The following is a 7,494-nucleotide window of genomic DNA, read 5'->3' on the forward strand; positions in this document are numbered from 1 at the left end:
GAAACCTTGCCTTGAAGGAGCTGGGAATGGGTCGGGGTGGGTGAATTGGGGAGAGAGCTGAGGGGTGGGAGGAGGGATGACAGGGGAATCTGTGATTGATATATGAAATTAAGTTAATTATAAAATAAAAATATATTTTTTAAAAAAGGCAGCCATGAGAGAGAAAAAGAAGTCTTAAACTGTAGTGAGGGGTAAGAGTAGTAATAGAGTACATATGACAGGAAAGTGGGATGAGGACTTCTGGGTGAGGAAAGAGACAAAGGAGGGGAAGAGGATGGGGAAAAGAGTCAGGGAAGAAAATCAGCAGACACAAAATATGTATAAAATGCCTAATAAAGTATTTTATATTATGTGACAGGTTTTTTTTAATTTACAAGAACAATAGAAAGAATTTCAAAGCCCTCCTGACTACCAAGAAAGAGAAATTTCTTGACTAAGTGCACACACATTGTGTGTTTCATTTAGACCATGCTTTTGGCACCCTCATGGGCATCTTACTTCAGAGCATTGTCAGGTCAATAAAAGACCTCTGAACTCCTTTTAGCACTCAAATAGCCTTGGAGATTTGTGCATCATAAGATCCAGAGATCTAGCCTTACCAGTTCCACTAATGTGAGGATAGGCATATTTACAGGCTGAGTGGATATTGAATAGAAAAGTTCATTCACCCTTGAGGAAAAACAATGGAAGTATAATGTAGCTAGAGTTTTCCTGCCTGGCCCAGTCAGGACAAATCTCTCTTACCCGCCAGTCCCACAGTCGCTCAGACCCAACCAAGAAAGCACACAGAAACTTACATTGTTTACAAACTGTATGGCTGTGGCAGGCTTCTTGTTATCTACTTTTTCTATCTTAAATTAACCCATTTCTGCTTATCTATACTTGGCCACATGGCTTGTGGCTTACCAGTGTCTTCACACGTTGCTTTTCATGGCGGCGGCAGGCAGTGTCTCCCCCAGCCTTCTACTTCCCAGAATTCTCTTCTCTCTTGTCCCGCCTATACTTCCTGCCTGGCCACTGGCCAATCAGAACTTTTTTTTACACAGAGCAATATCCACAGCAGTATAAGGACTAGGTAAGGTACCAGAAAAGTGGGAGAGAGGAAGAGGATACCAGGGGCTCCAGGAATGTGGTCTGATCAGCTGGCATGGAAAGGGGGTAAGACAGTGGTTTGTGGCAGACAAATGAGTGTGACCTAACAGTAGCACAGGGACCTTCATGTCTCCCAAAGTCAGTAATTGTGTATCATGAGAATGAGGGAACTATGTCACTGAAAATTTGGAGTCTTGGCTTAGAAAAATTCCTGAGGTTGTGGATAGACTAGCTTCAGTGGCACAAGCTTGGGCTCAACAAGGAGACCAGCAAAAAAGGTGGTTGAATGGCAGAAGGAGAAGCATTGAAGGAGAAGCCTTTGAATTGGCCAGCAAGTAACATCACTCAGAGAACCTTTCAAAGTGGTATAATCACTGCCCATTGAATAAAGAAGGTCCCTTCATTCTAGCCAATAGGAGCATTAATCTATAGGCATAAGAACAAAGGAGTAGAACACAAACAAAAAGACATTTTCAAAATTCTATTTAAAAAAAACCAACACCATATCATTTCTGGCTGTTGGGGCATGTGGTTTTACCAGCAATAGCTCACTGACTAGGCTTACGGTGTCCAACATGGTTTCTATCCCATAGATCAGGCCTTAAATCCAATTAGAGTTGATCTAGTTTTACTCATGGCACACCTGCACTAAGAGATACAACTTTCTTGGCATGCTGATTGTGTACCTACAGGGTCTAGAGCTGACCAGAACACTTAGCAATAGATTTCCAAATATTTATATGGTGCTTTCTGGGATTAGAGTGGTGTCTTCAGCAACAGGGACATATCATTTACATCCATATATCTGGCATTCAATGAGTACTGTGGCACTAGCCTGTATATGGGAGTAGAATCTTCAGACATTTTGCACACTAATAATGCATAAGAAGGTGGCTTCACCCTGGAACTCACAGCATGTTTCCTTGAAGTGTGCCATAGTATGTCTAACTTCCAAAGAATATTTTCTACCTGCACTGTTCTTCTCCTAAGGCATTCACTGTTCGTTATTGCCACTGATGCTTTTGTGGGTTGCTGTAGACTAAGATATTCTCAGCTCCAGTATCTACTAAAGTCTTAGTGTTCTGTACATTAGAAGCAACACAATTGTCTGCATGATACTCAAGTGCACTCAACATTGGCTATGCTGTTAGGGGAAGAGCATGTATAGTACTCACCCCCATGAGAGCTCATCTTTCCACTGCAGGAGCATAGGGAAGCATATGCACTTCCCTGTTATTAGGGCTTCTGGTTAACCATTGTTTGTGCTTTAAAACTGCTCAAAGTAAAGCACAGCCTTTGGCTTTTGTTTCAAAGGATTTCATGAAGAACTTCAGCATGACATAAATCCAACTCTATTTGTCCTTGGGAGGGCTGAAATGTGCCTTTGTCTACTTCTCACTCTCCCATACATACATCATAACCAGCAATCCAGAACCTCCATCTCTCTTATCATCACTCTTATCCAGTTTTATTGCCAAATCAGGGGCTAACATGTGGATGCTTCTTGCATGTCCATTTCCCATTGAAATTCCCTCCTTACACAGACAAGTTTCTTGGGCTAATAGCAGAGCCACCAAGAACTTTCATCTGGACAGTAGGGCAGCCCCAGTTGCATGCCAGGGATCATACAACTGAGACCTCAGTTAGGAGGCATATCATTTATTAACATACACAGAAAGATGAGGGTATTGGGATTCTGCTTCAAACATCCCACTACAACTCATTTTTTTATTTTGTTTATTTCTATTTGACTACAAGTCTCATAAGACTTTTCTTTTTGAGAAAAGTTAATGAATTATTCACTTACACTAAGAAGCTGACAGACCAAAGAAAGGAGTCCACTAAATTCAGTGATCAGATTTATTACTAGTTACTAAATGAAACAGCTAAGTGAGTGAAGGGAGAGGGGACATAGAGGTGAGATGGGTGGAGTGGAGGGAAGGGAAATTGTGATTGAGATGTATTGTGTGAGTGAAAACTCTACTACCAATAAAAAATACTTATTTATTAAACAATTTAAAAATAAAATAAATAAATGATCACAAGATCCCCCGCCCTCTAAAAAAGAAAATCCCTGTACACAAGCAGTGCCTACAAAAGCTGATTGACTGATTACAACACCAGAAATGTGGAGAGTTAGGCATGCTGTAGGTCCAGAGCATTTATTAGAATTTATCTTTGGCTAGTTTTTAACTTCTTAAATAGCCATTCATTGCTTATCTCCTCATCGGATCTAACATCCTTTGAGTAACAGAGGAAAAACACCTGGAATTTATGAATAGATGCTAGTGTTCACCAAACAAACTAATTATGAATGTTATTTGTCGCGACCCCCTCGACCAGCAAGGAAGACGCAACACCAAGCTCTTCTTTCAGCAGTTTACTCAGGAACCTTGAACAATCTTCTGACACCGGGGAAAGCCCACCCACAACCTAAATAGTCCCTGGGTGGCCAACCCCAGCCTGCCACGTGGGTACTGTGGATAGGTCCAGGTTCACGGAAGCAAGCCAGATCCTAGGACTAAGCCAAATATGGAGTTGTTTACTCCTGAGAGCACTCACCATCGGGAAGGTGGGGGCGGAAGCCGGCGCCATCTTATGGGTGTGGCTGTGTGCAGCTCTCTACAGTTCCCCCTTTTTTATTATAAACAAGCAGGCAAGAGTAGAGGTCCGATCTCTGCAGAAAAAAATTTAGGACAATGTACTGGTGTTTGTCCAGGTGTCATCCACCCAGAGAACACTTGACCTGTCCGATACCCTTTTTTGCAGAGGTGGGAACTGGGGTATCAACCCACGTGCAATCAGACATGTTCTTCTCGGGACTTGATCATGGCATGTGCCCCGAGTGCAGTGCACCAGCCTCACATCCTGCACTTTAATAATCTTTAAGGGTGGCCAGCCAGGCCTGAGGGGACTGTCCTGCCTCTATGGCAGTAAAGGCTTGTATGATCATGGCTGTATTACGCTGTTGAGATGCACCACAGGCAAGCCAGGGAGACCAGCACCAAAAGGCCTGCTAAGGCTCCCAAGCCCACCCACTCCTTGAGATGATTCATGGCATTAGAGATCCATGCAGATAATCCTTTTGCCAGTCCAGCATCCACCCAGGTCGAGTTCACCATGACAATAGCCACCCTCAGCTGTTCCATCAGGTTGTCAAACTCTCAGGTCCAGTTACAATGCTAAATAACCGTGGAAACAACTTGGCATCATGGCGAACTGGCATCGGTCTCGGGAACATGGACAGTATCCTCCATCTTTTTTCCAGCATTCCCGGCTGCATTGTCACGAGGAAGAGCAGGAGGATCGTCATTTTGACCATCGTGGATTTCCCCATACTGTACTCTTCTAGTGAGGCATTCGGGCACCCACACTGGATCTTGTTGATCCTGAGGAAAAACACAAATACAACCTCGTGCCCATGTCAGCATGGGATCGGGCCCTCGCCAGAGCCCTGTCAACACATCTTTCCATTTTACCATTCCTTTAGCTGTACCATGAGACTCACGATGCCTATCCACTGCAGAATGGCCCTGAGCATCCAAATTTTAAAAATTGATGGTAAATAAAGCAAGAGAAAGTCTTTCCTTTGGGGTATAGCAGCGGCCTATTCCCCCTTTCTGTTTTTGCAGGCATTCTTTTAATGTGCGGTGAACACGATCCACAATGCCTTGACCTTGGGGATTGTAGGGCAAGCCATGTACAAGTTGCACCTCCATCTGATGACAAAAGGAGGCAAACTGTTGTCCCGTGTAAGCAGGTCCATTGTCAGTCTTAAGTTGATGAGGTTTTCCCCAGGCCGCCCAGGCCTCCAAACAATGGGCATTAACATTGCGTGCCTTTTCCCCAGTCAAAGGTGTGGCGTGCATGACACCTGAGCAGGTGTCCACAGACACGTGCACATATTTTATGTGTCCAAATTTAGAGATGTGTGTCACATCCATTTGCCAAACCTTAAGTGGGAGTAGACCCTGGGAATTTACCCCAATACTGGGTGGATGTTGATAAACTACACATTGAGGGCAATCTAGAATCACTTGTCGAGCATTAGCTCGAGAAATTTGAAACTTTTGTTGTAACATTTTTGCATTGACGTGAAATGTTTCATGAAAGGTTCTGGCTCTGTCTAAGGCAGAGCTAATGAATATCCATTCCTTTTGAGTCCATTGATCTACTATATCATTACTTTTGCTCAGGGGCCCTGGCAGGCCTGTATGAGCTCTAATATGTTGGGGATAAAAGCAGGACTTCCTATGCCAAATCAATTGTTGCAGTTGTTGAAACAAAATGCAGACCGGACTGGAGCTTTTAACAGGTCCAGCTACTTCCAAAATTTTGAGGGCATTAATAACGTAGGCAGAGTCTGATATCAAATTAAAAGGAAAAGGACAAGCCTTAAAGGCTTCAATCACTATCTTCAATTCTACAATCTGAGGGGAGCCAGGTTGAAATTGGTGTTGTACAGGCTCTTGTATATCTATCATGTATATGCCACATCCAGTCTTAGATCCATCTGTAAACACATTTAGGGCATTAGGGATGGGCTGCAATGACGTTATCCTAGGGAATACCACCAGGTGTTCCTTAAAGAACCCTAATAGTGGGTGTTTGGGGTAATGGTTATCCATGCATCCAGTAAAGCTACATTGCAAAATGGCCCAATCATCTATTGTAGCACACAATGTTTGAACTTGATGACTGGTATAAGGCACTATAATGGTAACTGGAGCGACCCCAAAATACTGTAGGCATTGCTGGATTCCAATCATGGCAAGGTTTGCCACGGCAGTAGGGTAATGTTCAATGGATTTAGTTGGCGAAATCTTGGAATAAATCCAGAATAATGGCCCATCCTACCATAACAACCCAGTGGGCTGTTAATAGGTAGGCAGGATGCACAGGATAATGTCTTTACCTTCTTGTAACCTCTGTAAGAAGGCACCCTGTAACCTCTCTTCCACCTTTTGTAAAGCCTTCCGTGCCTCCTCAGTTAACTGTCTCGGAGAATCTAATGCAGAATCCCCATTTAAGATGTTGTAAAGAGGCTTTAAGTCATAATTTGGTAACTTTAAATAACATCTAATCCAATTTATATCTCCTAACAATTTTTGAAAATCATTTAGGGTTCGTAAATTATCTTTTCTCAATTCCACTTTCTGTGGGATGATACATCTCTCATTAACCTTTGCTCCTAAACAATTAATAATTTTGTCCTTTTGTACCTTTTCAGGGGCTATAAACAGCCCCCTCCCTTCAAGCATTTTGACCAGATCTACATAGGCTAGTTCCAGCATTTGTGTTTCTTTTGCTGCTAGTAAAATATCATCCATATAATGTATGCATCTCAGGGCAGGATAATTCTGCCGAAGTGGAGCAATAGTCTCATCTACATAAAGTAGACACATGGTGGGACTATTGGCCATGCCTTGAGGCAAGACCACCCACTCATATCTTTTATCAGGTTCCTCATGATTACAGGAAGGAACAGTGAAGGCAAATCTCTCACTATCTTGAGCCCATAGTGGAATAGAAAAGAAGCAATCTTTAATATCAATGACAATGACAGGCCATGAGGCTGGCAAGGAGGAAAGTAATGGTAAGCCGCGCTGTACAGGGCCCAGAACTTGCATCCGCTTGTTAATGGCCCGCAAGTCATGTAATAGGCGCCATTTGCCAGACCTTTTCTTTATTACAAAAATAGGTGTATTCCATGGGGACACTGAAGGCTTAATGTGTCCCAAAGAGACTTGCTCCTCCACTAGTGCCCTAGCAGCAGTCAGATTTTCAGAGGAAAGCGGCCACTGAGGAAACCATATGGGCTCCTCTGTCTTCCAAGATATGGGGATACCTCCCTCAGTGGCCCCTAGTAAAAACCCAGGCCTTGTCTATGGCTCCTGTGTTGTACCCTAATGAGGTCTTTTCTTCCCTGCAGAAATTTCCCTAATCCATAACCTGGGTGATAACCCATATTATTCATCATCCTAAATGATGCTGGGGAGCAAGCATTACTTAACCTGAAACCCATATCTTTTAAAAGGTCTCTGCCCTACATGGAAATCGGGAGTTCCAGCACATAGGGCTGCATAGTTCCAGAATGCCCTTCCCCATCTTTCCATTGTAATTGTCTTGCACTTATGTCTGGGGCTTTGGCATATCCCAGGCCTTGTAATGTCAGGGAGGAGATTTATATGGGCCATCCTGATGGCCAATCTTTCTTGGCAATGATGCTCTTGTCTGCCCCTGTGTCCAATAAACCTAGAATCTCTTTGTTATCAACAGTGAGTTCTAACACTGGCCTCTGATCCATATCCAAGGACAGAAACGTTAAGTCTGTTCCTGTGGATCCGAAACCGCCTTCCCCTCTTTCTTTTGATTGTGCTGCAAAGCGGCCATGTAGGCTAG

This window comes from Onychomys torridus, chromosome X (genome assembly GCF_903995425.1).
Source record: "Onychomys torridus chromosome X, mOncTor1.1, whole genome shotgun sequence".
NCBI lineage: Eukaryota > Metazoa > Chordata > Mammalia > Rodentia > Cricetidae > Onychomys > Onychomys torridus.